The 21,744-nt window shown below is 37.5% G+C and overlaps 1 long non-coding RNA gene across 1 annotated transcript in view; it reads left to right on the top strand.

The window, feature by feature from the left end:
• Positions 1 to 544: 544 nt before the first annotated feature.
• LOC105714274 (uncharacterized) overlaps positions 545 to 21,744 on the top strand; it is a 397,021-nt gene continuing 375,821 nt past the window's right edge. Inside the window, exon 1 of the long non-coding RNA XR_001106781.2 lies at positions 545 to 693. This is a non-coding gene — a long non-coding RNA (uncharacterized LOC105714274). The remainder of the gene's footprint in view (positions 694 to 21,744) is intronic.

The following is a 21,744-nucleotide window of genomic DNA, read 5'->3' as shown; positions in this document are numbered from 1 at the left end:
CTGTAATCATTACCTGATCTTCATGGCATCCCTTACAGGTGAGTGGCACCATTCCCAATTTTAAGATGAAACAATGGAAGTGATTTAATACTCTGAGAGTGAGCTTCAGGGATACAAACAGAAGCTTACCTACTTTGGCTGTCAGTTTCATGCTTAAGTTCCTTGATGAGCACTTTTGTTTTTTTTTGAGCAAAAATTTCTGGGAAAAATCTGTCACCCAGCCTGGAATATGGTTGTCTGATCATAACTCACTGAATCTCTAACTCCTGGGCTCACCCAGTCCTCCTGTCTCAATCTCCCCAAGCCCATCTAATTTTTAAATTTTATTTATTTTTTTGGTAGAGACAGGGTCTCACTATGTTGCCAGGGCTGGTCTTGAACTCCTGGCCTCAGGTTATCCTCTCCCATTGACCTTCTAAAGTATTGGGATTACGAGTGTGAGCCAACATACTCAGCTGATGAGAACACTTTTTAACCAGAGGCTCTTGAACTGGTGCTTTCTGCCAGCCTGGGTCTGCCTGGCATTCTGTGGGAACTGCTGACGTTGTCTTGGCAGCTGCGGTCCTGCAGGATATCTCTGAAAGTCATGAGGCTGCCATATATCACTTGATCCAAATGTTGATTGCTCGTTCCGAATGTTAATCCCTGGTCTCTGATCCCTAATTCTTTTTCTTGGACTTCTAGTCTCTAAGCGTGAGTATGTTTGTGTCTGTTTGTTGGTGTGGATGTATGCGTTATCCTACTATCCTTGCTTGACGTCTGCTTGTGCTTCCTTGCTTACTATTTTCAAAGACTTTCTTTGTATCGTTCTGCTAGCAACCTCCTGAATACTAATACAAGAAAATTATTTTTTCTGGGAAAAATGTTGCTGTGCATCCAGACGTTTTTGGCAAGTCGTTTTCTACTCACAATGGGAAGTTGTGATAAAGTGAATTATCTTTTGTGCAGTGTTGTTTTCCTTTGTGTTTCTCTGTGCCTACCATTCTCTTTTTTCTGTTAAATTATTATTTTCTCCATATTACTTTACAAGTTGTAATTGCTTTGTTATCAGAAAGAGAAAGGTAGGTTCATTTTATCATTTTATCACCGGGCATCTTGGTGAATGAATTGTAGCACTCTTCATTACCATAGCTTTGTTCTGCTCAGTTTTTAATGATAATTGCCCTTGCCATTCCTTGTAATATAAGCTATAGAAATATTCTTTCAAAGAAGAGAGAGATTAACAAATCAGAATATAGTTTCAAAGTGAATTGATAAGGAAATTTCATGTTTCATTTCAAAGCATTAATTAAATGACAAGGAGCTCATGAAGTGAAATAAACAAAGAATGGACAAGTGACATTGACATAGCAAGTCCAAGAAAGAAGCACATGAGTTCGTGTTAATTGAAACAGAACATTGAAGGGACTTCTCGCTCCTGCTGCTGCCCCTAAATTTATAATCCTTTCAAATGTTTTAATTTTTTTTTTTTCATACGGATGCTGGTCTCTATCTTTTTCTTTTTGAAATGCCAACCTTACTTCTTCTTTTGTACCTCTTTTTTTATTGGAAGGCCAGCTAGTTTATTCAAATGGAATCTAAACCTTAGATCTCTGGCTTAAAAATAACAGGAGAAACCTTTATAGACACAGTAAATCTTGCATTAAATCAGAGGTGGTTTACATCAGTCTTGTAACTTCTAATGTTCTGGGCTGGCAACTACAGCATGACAAATGTTTAGTGCAGTTACAAAATCACATTTTACTTTCCTTGGCTACCAAACCTTAAACAAATCTGAAAAATGCACCGTTTCACAAAGGCTTTCACATATACCCACTGCTGCCAGTCTCAAGTAATTTTGTACCTCTTAATGGTACATTTATGTGTTTACGTTCAGAATTTTTACACTAAAAGGGACCCAAATGTGCACAAGCCGAAAGCTCCACACTGCTGTCTTCTGTTAATCAGAGGTATTGTCTGTCAAACCGATCTCAAATGAGGTGAAAACTGTGGCAGTGAGTACTTTGTAAAGTAGAAAACAATTACATTTCTGTGTGATGGAGTTATTCTGGGGAATGCACCCAGAGGTGGAAGAGCAGAGAGAGTGAATTTCTTGCCCAAGTTAATTACAAGGTGAGTTTCTTAAGGAAATTGTATTCTTTGGAAGCAGAGTCCCATTTTATCCCTTTCCGTTTTACATTTTCTGTCTATCTAAACTCTGCTACCTCCCCTTTTTTTTTCTGTAAGAAAGAACAGTTGGCTCAATCTTGAACTTTTTTCTTCATTCATGAGGATGTACATTCCTTTTTTTTTGAGACAGACTTTTGCTCTTGTTGCCCAGGCTGGAGTGCAGTGGCAGCGATCTCAGCTCACTGCAACCTCTGCCTCCCGGGTTCAAGCAATTCTCCTGCCTCAGCCTCCTGAGTAGCTGGGACTGCAGGCATGTGCCACCATGCCTGGCTAATAAACTCTACTACTCTTACAGATTCTGAACTAGTCCAATTCCAGAGCTCTACTTTGGAGAAGATGTAGGGACCCTCATCATCTATTGCTTTTGCTGTTTGAACAGAGAGAACAGTTTGTACTCCCAGTTTGGCCAAAATAAAGTTGTAGTTTTCAAAAAACATATTTTCCCCCAAAGCCAGGAGAAACATCCTAAAATTTCCAAGAGCATAGAATTGAGTACACTTGTATTTTTCAGATCCATACTTCACTCTCTCTAGTTGCAGATGAGATTTGGCAATCCTACTTTTGGCCTGAAGTAGATTTGTGTTTTAACTACATCTAGAGTCTAAATCCTATTAAGGGTTTTTGCCAGAGGCAGTGGAAGTTGTTTTCTACTCATAATGGGATCTTTTTGCGCAGAGTAGTTTTCCTTTGTATTTCTCTTTGCCCTTCATTTTCTGTTTTCTATTAAATTATTTTCTCCGTTAGTACTTTACAAGTTGTAATTGTGTTGTATGTTATTGCTTTCTACTGGTAAACTGCTTCGTGGTTTTCTCCCAATGTGTGGGTAAATAGATCATCTGCTTCTGAGTTAGAAAGACATTTTTATGTTGACTTATAAAGATTCTTCTCCTGAACCCTATGTGGTCCTCCTCACCTGAGAAGCAAAGCCCCCTTCCATTCAAAAGTGTTATTTATGCTGTTTGGAGTATTAGTAAATAACATTTGCTCTTTCATTTCTAACACCTAGCATGGAGTCCAACACATCTTAGGGTCCCAATAAATATTTATGAATAAATGCACTGAAGATATACTTTCTATTCTCAAGGTATTTGGAGTCAGATGGAAGAACTTGCAGTATAGAGTTGATCCCAGAAATTCCTGTCCTCACCTTGACCTTTTCCCTTAAACTTGCTGCAAGCTTATTCACTGGATGTTTCAGGATTATTTAACTTGTTGATGACGCTCAGCAATTCTGGCTAACATCTGGAGACAGTTCACAATAGGAGACATGTGGACCAAGTCAATGCCAATGTTTCTTGTAGCTCCACTCTAATAAATGACATCCTGGCAGTAACCAGAGGCAGTCTCACACCCTAGTCTGTGATTGGTTACATGTTTCTGTTTCTGGTCTGAGAGATCCCTTCAGTCCTCTGCTCATGTACAAAGTAAAGATGATTGGCATGTCCAGAGTCCAGTGGTTAAACAAGACTTTGCGTTACATTCTCTCAGCTCTTCTTTCTCACACATCCTCTTCACTTTTTACGTACCTTAGGGGAAGGATGATCCGAAGTCATATTTAAAGAGTTTTGCATCTCTAAAACCACCTCTTTTTTTTCACCAAGGGAAGAAAATAGATATGTTCTAATTTCAAACACAGGTAATGTTTGAAATTAGAATTCAGATGTTCAGATTCCTACACTAGTGCTATTTCTATGATATTATAATACTTCTGAATATTTAGTGACTTTAAGAAATATTTGATTGACTTGGTGATACTGACTATTGTACTTAATAATTATGACACTTGTGTTCTAAATCAGGTTTCTCTCTTTTCCATGATAGCCAAAGCCTTCTAAGAATCTATCATGGTGCCAATTCATCTTTGATAGTTTCTTTTGGACTTTTACAGCCTGGCTTTTGTATCTATTGCTTTTACTCAAATTGTAATTATCATTTAAACTGATATGCCCAATACTTTTATTCACTTGGCTTCCTGAATTTTTCTGCAGTATTGTCCCATAGATATTTACATATTTTTTTTAACTTGTGTTTTAGGCTCAAGGGTACATGTGGAGATATGTTATATAGGTAAATTGCATGTCATGGGAGTTTGATGTACAAATTATTTCAATAATTCAATAAGCACAGTATCTGATAATAGTTTTTCAATTCTCTCACTCCTCCCACCGCCGCCCTCAAGGAGGCCCTGGTATCTGCTGTTCTTTTCTTTGCATCCATGTGTACTCAGTGTTTAGCTCCCACTTATAAGCTAGCATGTGTGGTATTTGGTTTCTATTCCTGTATTAGTTTGCTCAGGATAATGGCCTCCAGCTCCATCCATGTTGCTGCAAAGGACATGATTTTATTCCTTTTTTATGGCTATGTAGTATTCCACAGTGTATATGGACTACATTTACTTTATCCAGTCTACCATTGATGGGCATTTAGGTTGATTCCACATCTTTGTTATTGTGACCAGTAAACATATGCACCTATGTGTCTTTATGGTAGAACACTGGATTCCATTGGATGTAGACCCAGTAATGGAATTGCTGGGTTGAATGGTACTTCTGTTTTAAGTTCTTTGAGAAATCACCAAACTGCTTTCCTTAGAAGCTAAACTAATGTACATTCCCATCAGCAGTGTATAAACATTTTCTTTTCTCTGTAACCTTGCCAGCAACTGTTGTTGTTTGACTTTCTAATAACAGTCATTCTGACTGGTGTGACATGGTATCTCATTGCTGTTCTGGTTTACATTTCTCTAGTGATGTTGAGCTTTTTTTCAAATGCTTGTTGGTTGTGTGTATGTCTTCTTTTGAACAATGTCTGTTCATGTCTTTTGCCCACTTCGTATTTTTATATATTTTTAACTTTTATTTTAGGTTTGGCAGTACATGGGAAGGTTTGTTACATAAGTAAACACGTGTCATGGGGGTTTGTTGTACATATTATTTTATCACCCAAGTATTGAGCCCAATACTCAATAGTTACCTTTTCTGTTTTTCTCCCTTCTACCCTCCCTTCTCAAGTATATCTAACTGTCTGTTATTTTCTTCTTTGTGTTATAAGTTCTTATTTAGCTCCCATATATAAATGAGAACATGAGTATCTGGTTTTCTGTTCCTGGATTAGTTTGCTAAGGATAGTAGCCTCCAACTCCATCCGTGTTCTTGCAAAGTACATGACTTGTTCTTTATGGCTGCATCGTATTCCACGGTGTATATATACCACATTTTCTTCAACCAGTCTGTCGTTGAAGGGTACTTAGGTTCACTCCATGTCTTTGCTCTTGTGAATAGTGCTGCAAAGAACATTGACTTGCATGTGTCTTTTTGGTAGAATGATTTATATTCATTTGGATATATATCCAGTAATGAGATTGCTGGGTCAAATGGTAGCTCTGATTTTGGCCCTTTGAGGAATTACCATATTGATTTCCACAATGGTTGAAGTAATTTACACTCCCACCAACAGTGTGCTCTAATGATCAGTGATACTGAGCTTTTTTTATATGCTCTTTGGCCACATGTATGTTGTCTTTTGAGCAGTGTGCATTCATGTTGTTTACCCACTTTTTAATGGGTTATTTTTCTTTTGTAAATTTAAGTTCCTTATAGATGTGGAATATTAGATCTTTGTCAGGTACATAGTTTGCAAATATTTTCTCCCATTCTGTAGGTTATTTACCATCTTGATAGTTTATTTTCCTGTGCAGAAGCTCTTAAGTTTAATTAGATCCCACTTGTCGATTTTTGCTTTTGTTGCAATTGCTTTTAGTGTCTGTCATAAAATCTGCCTGTTTCTATGTCCAGGAGGGTATTGCCTAGATTGTCTTTTAGAGTTTTTATAGTTTTGTGTTCTAAATGTAAGTCTTTAATCCATCTCCAGTTGATTTTTGTAGAAGGTATAAGGAAGGGGGTCTAGCTTCAGTCTTCTGCGTACAGTTATCCCAGCACTATTTATTAAATAGGGAGTCTTCCCCACTGCTTGTTTTTGTCCTCTTTGTCAAAGATTTGATGGTTGTATTATCAGACGTGAGGATTAGATGGTTGTTAAAGATCAGATGGTTATAGATCTGCAGTCTTATTTCTGGGTTCTCTTTCTGTTCTATTGGTCTATGTGCCTTAGCAGTACTATGCTGTTTTGATTATTGCAGTCTTGTAGTATAAATTGAAGTCAGGTAATGTGATGCCTCCAGCTTTGTTCTTTTTGCTTAGGGCTGTTTTGGCTATTCAAGCTCTTTTGTGGTTTCATAGAAATATTTTTTGTCTTTTTTTTTTTTTTTTGAGACAGTCTCTCGCTCTGTTGCCCAGGCTAGAATACAGTGGTGCACCCTGGGTTCATTGCAACCTCTGCCACCATCTGGGTTCAAGTGAGTCTCCTGCCTCAACCTCCCAAGTATCTGGGATTACAGAGTGCACAACCACACCTGGCTAATTTTTGTATTTTTAGTAGAAATGGGGTTTCACCATGTTGGCCAGGCTAGTCTCAAACTCCTGTCCTCAGGTGATCTGCCTGCCTCAGCCTCCCAAAGTGCTGGGATAATAAGCATGAGACACTGTGCCTGCCCATACTTTTTTTTTTTTTTTTTTTTGAAATGGAATCTGGCTCTGTCACCAGGCTGGAGTACAGTGGCACGATCTCGGCTCACTGCAACCTCCGCCTCCTGGGTTCAAGTGATTCTCCTGCTTCAGCCTCCTGAGTAGCTGGGACTACAGGTCCGTGCCACCATGCCCTGCTAATTGTGTGTGTGTGTGTGTGTGTGTGTGTGTATTCTCTTTTAGTAGAGATGAGGTTTCACCATGTTAGCCAGGATGGTCTCGATCTCCTGATCTCATGATCTATCTGCTTTGGCTTCCCAAAGTTCTGGGATTACAGGTGTGAGCCACTATGCCCAGCCACAAATTTTAAAATAGTTTTTTTTTTTTTTTAAGCTCTGTGAAAAATGTTGTAGATAGATTGATAGGAATAGCATCGAATCTGTAAATTGCCTTGGTCAGGATAGCCATTTTAGTGACATTGATTCTTCCTATCTATGAGCATGGAATGTTTCTCCATTTGTTTGTGTCTTCTCTGATTTTTTTGAGCAATGTTTTATCATTCTTATTGTAGAGATCATTCATCTCCCTGGTCAGCTGTATTCCTAGGTACTTTATTTATTTTTGTGTGTCTGTCAATTGTGAATGAAATTGCCTTTCTAATTTGGCTCTCAGTTTGGCTCTTGTTGGGATATAGATATGCTAGTGATTTTTGTACACTGCTTTTGTATCCTGAAACTTTGCTGAAGTTGTTATCAGCTGGAGGAGCTTTTGGGCTGAGACAGTGGGGTTTTCTAGATACAGGATCATGCTGTCTGCAAACAGAGATAGTTTGACTTCCTCTCTTCTTATTCGGTTGCTCTTTTATTTATTTCTGTTGCCTGATTGCTCTGGCTAGGACTTCTAATACTATGTTGAATAGAAGTGGTGAGAAAGACGAGTGGTGATCCTTGTCTTCTGCCAGTTTTCAAATGGAATGCTTCCAGCTTTTGCCAATTCGGTATAATGTTGGCTGTGAGTTTGTCATAGATGGCTTATTATTTTGAGGTATGTTCCCTTAGTACCTAGTTTATTCAGAGTTTTTAACATGAAGCGGTGCTGAATTTTAGTGAAAGCATTTCCTGCATCTGTTAATATAATCATGTAGTTTTTGTCTTTAGTTCTGTTTACGTGATGAATCACATTTATTGATTTGCATATGTTGAACAAACCATGCATCCTGGGGATGAAGCCTGCTTGATCATGCTGGATTAGCTTTTTGATGTACTGCTAGATTCAGTTTGCAAGTATTTTGTTGAGGATTTTTGCATTCATTTCATCAAGGATATTGGTCTGAAGTTTTGTGTTGTCATTGTGTCTGCCAGGTTTTGGTATCAAGATGATGCTGGCCTCATAGAGTGTGTTAGGGAGGAGTCCCTCTTCAGGTTTTTAGTGGCACCATGCCTGGTTAATGATTTTGGTATAAATTGCAAATATTTTTTCACAGACTCTTTTTACCTTTTCATCTGGCATTATTTTCTTCTTCTCCATCTCATCTGTAGTAGTGCTCCGTGTTTCTGCTCTTAACACCTCTTAACATTGCTCCTTACACCCGATTCCTCATGAGCTCTCCGTGTCAGGAACTCAACACACTGATAGCCAAACTGGGTGCTACGAGGATGGGACTCATATTAATTGTTGTATGGCTAGCACCTGATGCAGTGGCTAACTCAGGTGAGACATTCTAGAGATTGATTGTGTTTCTGTGCTGTGATACACAGATATTATACCTTTAACCCCTACTTGTGTATCTTTATGTCATTCTTACTACCTAGAATTTCCTTCCGCTCTTCTGGGTCTGAACTTACTGAAATCTGATCCATCTTTTAAGGCTCATCTCTTGTGCTCTTTCCTCTATGAAGGGTTTTCTGACTTCTCCAACTGCATGTGATCCTGTCTTTGAAATATTTTCCATATTGTATCCTCTTTTGATATTTACCATGGGACCTCTTCCTATATGTACATCTTGTGTAGAGATTAGCACACAGGCTGCAATGAAAACATATTTATTGGATTAAAACTAAATCTGAATGATGTTGTTCTTTATCCATTTTAGGTATTTAAGTCTTATCTTCCCATCTAGGTTCTCATAATAAGTTTCTTGAAGACACATCAAATTAGACTCAAAGACTGGAAATATTTAAAGAACTCAACCTTATTAAATCAAAATTAACTTGGTTTAAAAATAGACTGTAATAACTTCAGTATAAGTTGCAGAACTAATGGGTATTATTTTAGAGATGAGAATCTATATGATATTGCTGGAAAATAAATGCTGTCTAGCCCAAGCTAAGCCATGATTAGCAGATAAGTCACTTAACCTAAGAAACTTATCCCTGGGTAAGTTACTTTGACAGTCTGAAGACATATATGTGTGTGTGTGTGTGTATGTGTGTGTGTGTGTGTGTATATATATATATATATAAAATTTTAGTTTTTAGAGAAGGGATATCACTATGTTGCTCAGTCTGGTCTCGAACTCCTGGGTTTAAGTGATCCACTTGGCTAGGCCTCCCAAAGTGCTGGGATTACAGGCGTAAGCTACTGTGCCTGGCCTTTTTTTTTACTTTTTAAAGAGTGGCTACCAAATTCTTTTCAAAATATTGCATTACTCATACCACTCAGTTTAAAGAATATTATTTTTATTAGGCTATGGAAGTCTCCTTATTTTAATTACTTAATTACTTTTTATCTAGAACCCTACCTCCATTCCTGCCTATCCTGTCAACATTTACTTCAATGTGTTTGGTATATGTCTTCAGGTATTCCTGTATCCTTATAAAATAGAAAGTGTTTTGCATGACTTTGGGTTTTGTTGCATGACTGTTTTCACCAGTAGAATGAGGGAGAAGTTACAGAATACCAGATTTGAGTGCAGCTCTTAAAAGACCTTGCGTGTTTTTATTTACTATCTTGTGCTGTTGCTGTCATCAAGAAAAGTACATGCCAATGCTATCCTGCTGGTCCTAGGAAGACTATGACCACTGCGTGCACACTGTTGATTATAAAACTCTAATCTTATTTCTGAAGGTATTTTGCTTGTTTGCCATGATCTTAGATATCAATAAATATGACCTGTAAATAATATAATGGGATTCTGTGGAAATACCATCATTAAAATGGATTAGGGATTTATTAAAAGTGCAGATCCTTTGTCTCGTGAGTGATTCTGAGTCAGAAATTCTATCGTGGGGGCCAGGAGTAAGCATTTTCAAAGGTATAGCCCGTGACTCAGATGGAGATGGTCTTGGACAACACTGAGAAATAGTTTTGTTCTCTTCTCTATAATATAATATAGTAAATATACAGATATAGGAAATGTATTTCTCCTGTCTATCACCAAACTATCTTGCTCATTTTTCTCTAACATACTAACATTTAAACATTCAGTGAATATGTTTTAGGAACATATAAATGAATAAACTGACAATAAGAGATGTTTGCTTCAAGATGACAGTTCACCAATGATCTCTCAATTACTGTTTCTACAGATTGAGTTTATCTGTTTCAAATTCTTCTGTAACAAAGAAATCTGTTCTTCTGGCCTCTTCATTATCAGCTTTTAAGTCACTAAACAAAGTTTACTTTGATTAGCCCATTGAAATGAACATTGCTAGTCTATGTGTAGATAAGAGAAAACTGATTAGATAATGTAACTCTACAGTTATTTAAAGACTCTTTGCTCTGAATTATGTACTTGTCTCATCTACTTGGTCTTAGGACCCAAGAGTCCACAGCATTGACGTTTCCTGATAAAATGCTTTTGTTATTTGGGAAGGGGTAACACATTTTCTTTTAAGGGTCATTGATACCTTTGGTTAAAATGGTTTTTCAGATTTTTAGCCAGTTACCTAACAATGAATTAGAGAATGAAGAGTTTTGAACACCAGATAGGGTACAAGAAATATCAGGCGTATTGATCATTTTACAGGATGAGCCTAAAATTGTGTTTACCTATACAAACTAGACAAAGGCAGAGCATATAGGAAAGGGGCCTGGATTGTCCTCTGGACATACTTTTACTCTGCATTATTTTCCTCAGAAAAGGAAAAGAAGGCTTCATTTATACTGGTTGTCCTTCCTATTTTTTTTTAATAATGAATGTTTATGTCCAGTAGTGCTACATACACTTTTTAAAAGTTTAAGGCTTTAAGTCGAGAAATAGTCTTTAGGTGCTAATTGTTGGTTTAATGCTAAAATTAAGGACCTGATAATTGTAAGGTTTGTTCTTGCCGAGTTTAAAGTGAAGAAACTGAGGACAGCACAAGCAGATCCAATGTGAAGGATTTATTCAGGCTCCCAGGTCAGGTTCTGCGGTCTGACAGGAGGGGCCGGAGAAGTCGCACGGACTCCTCTCAGACATGGGGTTTTATAGGGAGTGGAGGTGTTTGATTGGTTGTGCCCAAGGTGAGTGGGGCCCGGATGGGACAAAATGGTAGGCGGGGAGTGGGGCCCGGATGGGACAAAATGGTAGGCGGGGAGTGGGGCCCGGATGGGACAAAATGGCAGGCGGAAAGTGGGGCCTGGATGGGACAAAATGGTATCAGGTAGGTCCTGGCGGGGCTTTTTTCCGGGCTCCTGGTGAGGGGGGTGTGTGTCCAAGCTCCCGGCGAGGGGGGGTGTGCATCCGTGCTCCCAGTGAGGCAACCAGCCTTACAATAATTTTGCAGGGAAGCATGCCTCATTTGCATGTTGATTAAAAAGTATCTGAAGATTGTGGCTAGAGTTTCTTGATCAAATAAGCTTTGCATATAGATCACATACATTTTTTTCTGATTAGAGTTAAGAAATACTCTTTGCCTGGGAAGGATTTAGAGTGGCTGGAGGGAGAATTGATAATTTATAAAGATCTCCTTAGTGAATTTCAAAGAGCCTTCTTAGCCATGTTGTATGCACACTAGCTTGTACCCAGGTGTATGTATAATGGATGGATGTTTACACTTATAGTTTTCTGTAAAGCTAAAAGCAAAACAAAAGTTTTTCCCAAACCTGCTTTTAAATGTTGGGAAACATTGATTTTTTTTTTTGTTAGAATTAAACTCTTCGTATGTGTCCAGGGGTTGTTATTGTCATTACCTTCAATCTTGAACATCTGTAAGGTTTGCTTATGTTTTTTTTTCTTTCTGTTTTTCCCTGTGCATCTGAGCTTTGGAATTATAATCATATGGTATCTGATAAGACCTGCCTAGGACAATCTGAAGGATTTCTTTGTGAGATTGGAGGATTACCTTTGTGGTCATTCTTTTTTCTTGGTCACATATCAAATGTTTTTCCTTGTCACTTGTTATTTTTTATCTTTTTTGATCATATGATTAATGCTCTCTAACATTTTAGGACCATATTTTGCTCACAGCTGTCAGAAATGTAATTAGAATTTTGAGGTAGAAGCTGATTTGGTTTTTTGAATCTTGCTTTCTCTCCACACTGCCTGTTCATTTAAAAAAAAAAACAAAAAACAGTGGAGTGTTCAGCTGGGCCCCAAGAGCACCAAGTTGCTTAATAAATATGATTTGATGGTGATTAAGGTGAAGTTTTCAGCAAGCAATCAACGTCATTGCCAAGTGCTAATCTTTATGCAATGTCACTTGTTTGAAGCACTAAACATCCTTTATGAGCCATTTCTTAAAGTTAGGTGTCAGTGTCAACTGCTTTTGAGAGATCGCTACAAGTTTGTCCCTTGACATTATTTTCAAAATGGTACAATAGAATATGTAGTTGAAGCTATATGGGGATCTCATTATTTTGATGGAAAAATAGGAGATCAGATATGTGAGCTATCTAAGAGGGTCCTTCCCCAGCGATAGCTGGCTTTATAATACTGTTTTTATTTCATTGTTGTTTGTGTGATGGGAGTGAAAGAAGAATGAACGGGGATGTTTTAGCTCTTATTTGACCAGATCTTATTCAAAAAGCATTTGGACATCAAGAACTACATATACTAATCATTGATAGTATATTGTTTTATATTATTAGCACAAGTGATTTAAGTTATAAAGTATGTGATATATTAAATAAAATTAAATATTTAATATAAATATATTAAAATATACATATTTAATAAAAATACATCACTTACTTTGTAACTTTAATATCTTAATTTCCTTGATCCTTTGGTCTAGGAGTAGGCAAACTACAGCCTATGGGCTAAATACTACTTACAGCCTGTTTTGTAAATGAGGTTTTTGTGGAGCACAGCCTTAACCTGTATTTGTGTAATGTCTATTACAGCTTCATACCACAATAGCAGAGTTGAGTATGATGAGCAAAACCTAAAATATTTACTCTCTGGCCGTTTGCAGAAAAAGTTGGCCTACCCTCACTTTGCTTGAATCAAGTATCCTAGTAGTGTAGTCTTGTTGGAGTATTTGCTCATTTTGATCATTATATTTGGAAAAATGGATTACAAATGTTTACCATTTATACCACACTTTGTGTCCTTGAACACAGACTTTATTTCTAGAGTGAATTAATTTTAGTCCTAGGATTTATTGAGTCTGTGAAGAGGAAGTCAAGACTCTATGTTGTATGTCAGTATCTGATAATCCTACATAGACAGCAGAAGGACAATCATGTGTAAATTCTGGGGTGTATGTGACAGAGGGAGAGGATAAGCATGTTTCTTTTGAGTTTCTGTAAATTTCCTTTTAGTGATTTATGTTGGCTGTTTTACCCTTCAGTTTCTTCCTAGATTAAAATCAGCTTTCCATGCCTGGTTGTAATGTTGACTTCAGTCAACATTTAGAAAATAGAGACAGTTGGCATTTTCTAAATACTAAAACTTGTTTGTTTTTACCCATGTAATACATGTCCAAGGTAACAAATCAGGACAGCAGAAGAGCTTATGATGAAAAAGGGAAAGTCTCCTACTGTAGCCACCCCCCAACTCCCAGGCTCATTTCCACTAGCACCTCTTTTAACCATTAAAACATTTTTTTCCAAATAAAATTTAGGTTTGTAGTTATCCAAATAAAATTTGTCAACCACTGTTTTTTGATTTAATGACCTTGGACAATTTCTACTTGCTTTGTATTGCAGAAGATAAGGATTTGATTTACTTACCCTCTATGTACATCTCCTGCTCCTAAACTTTAATAATCATTTTTAGCTCCATTATTGGTTCTTTTCATATCTTTAGGAAATATATCAATACTTCTATTTCTTTTTTGCCTTACTTTAGTTAATTAACTCAATTTTGCTCTAAGGTGGAAAATTAGTGTCCCTACCCTTTCCACTGCTGCTTGTTGTTTTTCTCTTCCCATTTTCCTTCAATTTAGTTTTCGCTTCTGTATTGTCAAGGTTGGTAACATTTACATTCTATTCTGCAATTACAACCATACTTTCTGTGCTTTCTGCCTATGTTTCTTGCCTTTGAGGCAAATAAAAATCAATCTTTATATTACTATGAGTATATAATTATTTTTTACTGCCAAGATATGTAGTGTGCTATGAGTCTATTTCTTTTTCTTTTGAATTTCCTTACATCCCCACCCCCCAGGCCATTCATCAGGGAAAAATGAAATCCTTTATTTTCTATCTGTTTTTCTTTTACAGTAGTTCTCTTAATCAGATGCTGGCCAACCTGGTTTGATTTTATAGGCCTCTTTTCTTTTTGCACATACTTTCAATTTCTTTGTTCTTTCTGTTCTATATTTTAAAAGGTTCTCCAGCTTTATTTTTGATTCATTTTATTGCATTTAAAACTTTTGGCAGTTGATCTTCCTGCCCCTTTTACTTGCTCTTTTTGGAGAATTCCATGATTAACAGCACTTTCACTTCAGTCCTCTGGTCCCATGATGGCTTGAGTGACAGCTCCCTCCACTTTCCTGTAGATTTTGTACTATCCTATTTTTCTACTCACCTATCCAGAAACCTTTAACAGTACCTGGCCCATTGATGACCCATATGTTCTCAGTGGTTCTATGAATTTACTTCCTTGTGTCCTTTTTAACTGCAGTGTTTTACAGGAGAAGAGGCAAGGGCATATGCTAAACCTACCATCTTGAACTTTATTACTTTGACTTCATATTTCACTGTGTTTGTTTCTTTCTTTGAGAAGCCCAGTTCACAGCACAGTTTAAAATAAATAGCAACATGTTTACCCCATACACTAAAATTAATTTTCCTTTATTCTTTCAAGAAAGCTAACCACTATTTCTGAAATATTTGGCCATAACTCAAGTTCTTATAAATCTAATAAACGCACATTTTAATTTTACTTTTTATTTTTTTCAAGACAGTTTTATTTTCAACTTTTTTATGGGCTTATGTATTATTTGAATTCAAAGTTTTAAAATTTGGGATCCTACATTATTTTTAACAACTACACTTAAATTATAACCATAAGTCTATAGATTTCACGTGCATTCAATTAATTATACAGTTTCTATGAAGACAGTAAGCTCAAGCTCACTTTTCTCCCCTCTTTTCCTCATTGTGATTTGCTTTTCTAATGAATTTCTCTTTTGACATGTTTTTTTATTTACATATAATTCAGCAGTTCTTTTTCTCAAGAAGCTTCAAGCATAAAATCATATACTTTTCCCCCTTATTTTCTTATTTTTAGGTGAGATGATATTTTGTGTGTGGGTAGAGATTGCCTATTTTTCTTATTAGATGTCTTCTGAAATTCTTTTTGAAATGATACTGCTGTGGACTGAACTGTGTGTTCCCCACCACCCTGTCTCCCTAATATATTAAAGCCTTAACCCTCATTGTTACTGTTTTGGAGATAGGACCTTTATGGAAGTAGTTAAGATTAAGTGAGGTCATAAGTGTTGGGCCATGAGATGATAGAATTAGTGGCTTTATGGGAAGAGAAACCAGGGTACATGCCCACTCCTCTCGCCCCCTCCTCTCACCCCCTCCTCTCGCCCCCTCCTCTCGCCTCCTCCTCTCGCCCCCTCCCGCTTGCTCTCCTTCCCTTCCCATGTGAGAACACAGAGAAAAAGCAGCCTTCTGGAAGTCTGGAAGAAAGCCTTCACCAGGAGCTGAATTTGCCACTACCTTGGTCTTGGACTTTCCCAGTCTTGAGAGCTGTGAGGAAATACGTTTATGTTGTTTAAGCCACTCAGTCTGTGGTATTTTGTTATGTTAGCCCAAGCTGGCTCAACAGGTACCTACCAAAGTAATGAGTTGTTTTCCACTTTTTCTCTATACCTTCCTATTGCATAGGTTCTGATGTAACTAGCATGACTGGTTTGTTAAATGAGCTGAACTGGCTCAATCAGGAATGACTCTTTTCTCTCATCATGCTGTCTTGGAGAAAGTTCCTTTGGATCTCTCCTTCTTCACTATCTGGGAAGAATCTACAGATTTCTAGTCTACTTCAGCTACAAAATAGTCTAGTTTTAAAGTGCCAGTCTAGTTCAATCTCAAACCTCAGTTTTCCATCCAGTTTGAAGAGTCCAACTACCTCTCCTGCTACAGGACTGAGAAAGAGAATAGAGTATGGTCTGTTTCTTTGCATTCTGTGCTCTCCAGTCCTTCCCTATGTGCTCTGTCTGTGGCTTTCACAGGGTCAGTGGTATGGGGAGGGCAGGTTTAGAGGAAAGTTGTCAAAGATTGATATTACTGATGCTGCTATCTGGCCCGTGATGCCTACTGTCATGACGAACAGTGGCTCCCTCTCCCCTGTTCCACCCTGTGCCTTCCCTCATACGAGTTAGTGCACATGTTCCAGCTAATCCCTTTTGACTTGTCCTCACATATACCTGCCCCTAGAAGTATACATAAAGGTTCTTCCTGCTGGGGAGTGCTTTTTCAGCAGGCAACTTTCCTAGATGGGGCCTTTCTATTTATTCACTTCTTTATTTTTTATTTCTATAGGCTTTTGGCGAACAAGAGGTATTTGGTTACATGAGTAAGTTCTTTAGTGGCGATTTGTGAGATTTTGGTGCCCATCACCCAAGCAGTATATGTTGAATCCAATTTTTAGTCTTTTACCCCTCACCCCTCCCACCATTTCCCCTGCATCCCCAAAGTCCATTGTATCATTTTTATGCTTTTGCATCCTCATAGCTTAGCTCCCACTTATGAGTGAGAACGTACGAAGTTTGATTTTCTATTCTTGAATAATAGTCTCCAGTCCCATCCAGGTTGTTGTGAATGCCATTAATTTCTTCCTTTTTATGGCTGAGTAGTGTTCCATTGTATGTATACACACCATAATTTCTTTATCCACTCGTTGATTGATGGGAATTTGAGCTGGTTCCATGTTTTTGCAATTGTGAATTGTGGTGCTATAAACCGTGTGTCCAAGCATCTTTTTCATTTAATGATTTATTTTCCTCTTGGTAGATACCCATTAGTGGGATTGCTGGATAAAATGATAGTTCTGCTTTTAGTTCTTTAAGATCTCGCCATACTGTTTTCCATAGTGGTTGTTCTAGTTTACATTCCCACCAGCACTGTAGAAGTGTTCCCTTTTCAGCACATCCACACAAACATCTATTGTTTTTAGATTTTTTGATTATGGCCTTTCTTGCAGGAGTAAGGTGGTATTGCATTGTGGTTTTGATTTGCATTTCCCTGTTCATTAGTGATGTTGAAAATTTTTTCATATGCTTGTTGACCATTTGTATATTTTGTTTTGAGAATTGTCTGTTCATGTCCTTAGCCCACTTGTTGATGGGATTGTTTGTTTCTCTTCTTGCTAATTGTTGGAGTTCCTTGTAGATTTTGGATATCAGTCCTTTGTCAGATGTGTTGTTGCCATGGTAATCCTGCTCAGTATGAGAGGAACCGCAGGTTCAGACATTTGGTGTATGTGCTTGGCTGAAGAGCCAATGGAGTGAAGCTACCATCTGTGGGATTATGACTGAACGCCTCTAAGTCAGAATCCCGCCCAGGCGGAATGATACAGCAGCGGTGCGGGGCGTCGGTTGGCCTCTGTTGGCCTTGGTTGGCCTCAGTTGGCCTCGGATAGCCGGTCCTCCACTGTCCCCGCTGGCGGGCTGCTCCGCCCTGCATGGGGCGTGTCCTGCCACGCGCCGGGACCCGTCCTGGGAAATGGGGTGCGGATTGTGAAGATTTTCTCCCACACTGTGGGTTGTCTGTTTACTTTGCTGACTGTTCCTTTTGCTGTGCAGAAGCTCGTTAGTTTAAGTGCTACCTATTTATCTTTGTTTCTGTTGCATTTGCTTTTGGGTTCTTGGTCATGAAGTCTTTGTCTAAGCAATGTCTAGAAGGGTTTTTCCAATGTTCTAGAATTCACATAGTTTCAGTTTTTAGATTTAAGTCTTCATCCATCTTGAGTTGATTTTGTGTAAGGTTAGAGATGAGGATCCAGTTTCATTCTTCCACATGTGGCTTGCCAATTATCTCAGTACCATTTATTGAATAGGGCTTCCTTTCCCCACTTTGTATTTTTGTTGCTTTGTTGAAGATCAGTTGGCTGTAAGTATGTGGGTTTATTTCTAGGTTTTCAATTGTGTTCCACTGCTCTATGTGCCTATTTTTTATACCAGTACCATGCTGTTTTGGTGACTATGGCCTTATAGTATAATTTGAAGTCAGGTAATATGATGCCTCCAGAATTGTACTTTTTGCCTAGTCTTGCTTTGGCTATGTGGTCTGGTTCCATATGAATTTTAGGATTTTTATTTTTTAGTTCTGTGAAGAAAGACGGTGGTATTTTGATGGGAATTGGATTGAATTTGTAGATTGCTTTTGGCAGTAAGGTCATTTTCGCAATATTGATTCTACCCATCCATGAGCATGGAATGTGTTTCCATTTGCTTATGTTGCCTACAGTTTCTTTTAGCAGTATTTTGTAGTTTTCTCTGTAGAGGTCCTTCACCTCCTTTGTTAGGAATATTCCTAAGTATTTTATTTTTACAGCTATTGTAAAAGAGGTTGAGTTCTTGATTTGATTCTCAGCTTGGTTGCTCTTAGAGTATAGCAGAGCTACTGATTTGTGTACATTAATTTTGTATCCTAAAACTTTGCTGAATTCGTTTATTAGTTCTAGGAGCTTGTTGGAATAGTCTTCAGTGTTTTCTCGGTATACAATTATATCATCAGCAAACAGACAGTTTGATTTCGTCTTTACCAATTTGGATGCCCTTTATTTCTTTCTCTTGTCTGATTGCTCTGGCTAGGACTTCCAGTACTATGTTGAAGTGGTGAGAATGGGCATCCTTGTCTTGTTCTAGTTCTCAGAGAAAATGCTTTCAACTTTTCTCAGTTCATTATTATGTTGGCTGTGAGTTTGACATAGATGGTTTTTATTACATTGAGGTATGTCCCTTGTATGCCAATTTTGCTGAGGGTTTTAATCATAAAAAGATACTGGATTTTGTCAAATGCTTTTTCTGCATTTATCGTGATGATCATGTGATTTTTGTTTTTAATTCTGTTTATATGATGTATCACATTTATTGACTTGCATATGTTAAACCATATCTGCATCCCTGATATGAAGTGCACTTGATCATCTGGATTATCATTTTGATACGCTGTTAAACTTGGTTAACTAGTATTTTGTTGAGGATTTTTGCATCTATGTTCATCAGGGATATTGGTCTGTAGTTTTCTTTTTTTGTTATGTCATTTCCTGGTTTTGGGATTAGGGTGATAATGGCTTCATAGAATGATTTAGGAAGGATTCTGTCTTTGTCTATCTTGTGGAATAGTGTCAATAGGATTGACACTGATTCTTTTTTGAATGTCTGATAGAATTCATCTGTGAATCCATCTGGTTCTGGCCTTTTTTTGTTGTTAATTTTTTTTTTTTTTTTTTTTTTACCATTTTGATCTCGCTGCTTGTTATTGGTCTGTTCGGGGTTTCTGATTCTTCCTGATTTAAGCTAGGAGAGTTGTATATTTCTAGGAATTTATCCATCTCCTGTAGTTTTTCTTGTGGGTGCATGTAAAGGTGTTCATAGTAGCTTTGAATAAATGGTCTTTTGTATTTCTGTGGTATAGCTTGTAATATCCCCTATTTTGTTCCTAATTGAGCTAATTCGGATCTTCTCTTTTCTTGGCTAGTCTTGCTGATGGTCTATCAATTTTATTTATCTTTTCAAAGAACCAGCTGTTTGTTTATCTTTTGTATTTTTTTTGTTTGTTTCTTTCAATTTCATTTAGTTCTGCTGTGATCTGTTACTTCTTTTCTCCTACTAGGGTTGAGTTTGGTTTATTCTTGTTTCTCTATTTCTGCTCTTTCAGACTTTTTTGATGTAGTCATTTAAGGCTATGAACTTTCCTCTTAGTACCATCTTTGCGGTATCTCAGAGGTTTTGATAGGTTGTGCCACTGTTGTTCAGTTCAAAGAAGTTTTAAATTTCCATCTTGATTTCATTGTTGACCCAATGATCATTCAGGACAAGTTATTTCATTTCCATGGTTTTAAAGATTCCTTTTGGAGTTGATTTCTGATTTTACTCCACTGTGGTCTGAGAGAGTACTTGACATAATTTCAATTTTCTTAAATTTACTGAGACTTGTTTTATGATGTATCATATGGTCTTTTTTGGAGAAAGTTTCATGTGCTGTTGAATAGAAATTATATTCTGCAGTTGTTGGGTAGAATGTTCTGTAAATATCTAAGTCCATTTTTTTTCTGGGTTATAGTTTAAATCTATTGTTTCTTGGTTGACTTTCTGTCTTGATGACCTGTGTAGGCTGTCAGTGGAATATTGAAGTCCCCCACTATTATTGTGTTGCTACCTATCTCATTTCTTAGGTCTAAACGTTTAGTAGTAAATGTTTTGTCAATTTGGGAGGTCCACTGTCAGGTGCATATATATTTAGGATTGTGATATTTTCCTGTTGGACAAAGCCTTTACCATCATATAATATCCCTCTTTGTCTTTGGCTGCTGTCGCCTTAAAGTTTGTTTTGTCCGATATAAGAATAGCTACCATTGCTTGCTTTTTGTGTCCATTTGCATGGAATGCCTTTTGCCACACCTTTACCTTAAGTTTTCATGAGTCCTTATGTGTTAGGTGAGTCTTCTAAAGGCAGCAGATAGCTGGTTGCTCAATTCTTATCCATTTTGCAATTCTGTGTCTTTTAAATGGAGCATTTAGGCCATTTACCTTTAATGTTAGTATTGAGATATGAGGTACTATTCCATTCATTGTGCTATTTGTTTCCTAAATACCTTGTTTTTTATAAATTGTATTTTTGTTTTATCGACCTTGTGAAATTTATGCTTTAAAGAGATTCTGCTTTGATGTGTTTCCAGGATTTGTTTCAAGATTTAGAGCTCCTTTTAGCAGTTCTTGTAGTGCTGGCTTCATAGTGGCATTGTCTAAAAAAGACTATCTTTGCTTCATTTATGAAGCTTAGTTTCACTGGATACAAAATTCTTGGTTGATAATTGTTTTGTTTAAGGAGGCTGAAGTTAGGGCTCCAGTTCTTCCTAGCTTGCAGAGTTTCTGCTGAGAAATCTGAGGTTAATCTGATAGATTTTCTTTTATACGTTACCTGATGCTTTTGCCTCATAGTTATTTTTTTTTTCTTTTTATATATATTTTATTGCACTTTAGGTTCTGGGGTACATGTAAAGAACATGCAGGATTGTTGTATAGGTACATACATGGCAATGTGGTTTGCTGCCTCCATCCCTGTCACCTACATCTGGCATTTATCCCGTGTTATCCCTCCCCTAACCCCCTACCCCCCTAACAGACCCCAGTGTGTGATGCTCCCCTCCTCGTGTCCATGTGTTCTCATTGTTCAACACCCACTTATGAGTAAGAACATGTGGTGTTTGTTTTTCTGTTCTTGTGTCAGTTTGCTGAGAATTATGGTTTCCAGATTCATCCATGTCCCTACAAAGGACATGAACTCATCGTTTTTTATGGCTGCATAGTATTCCATGGTGTATATGTGCCACATTTTCCTTGTCCAGTCTATCACCAATGAGCATTTGGGTTGGTTCCAGTCTTTGCTATTGTAAACAATGCCTCAGTGAACATACCTGTACATGTGTCCTTATAAGAGAAAGATTTATAATCCTTTGGATATATACCTAGAAATGGGATTGCTGGGTCAAATGGAATTTCTATTT

The sequence above is a fragment of the Aotus nancymaae genome, unplaced genomic scaffold (assembly GCF_030222135.1).
Source record: "Aotus nancymaae isolate 86718 unplaced genomic scaffold, 86718_ANA_hifiasm-v0.15.2.pri h1tg000064l_1, whole genome shotgun sequence".
NCBI classification, from domain to species: Eukaryota; Metazoa; Chordata; class Mammalia; order Primates; family Aotidae; genus Aotus; species Aotus nancymaae.
The sequence above is the reverse complement of the archived record's forward strand: the minus strand, read 5'-3'. Positions and strand labels throughout refer to the sequence as shown.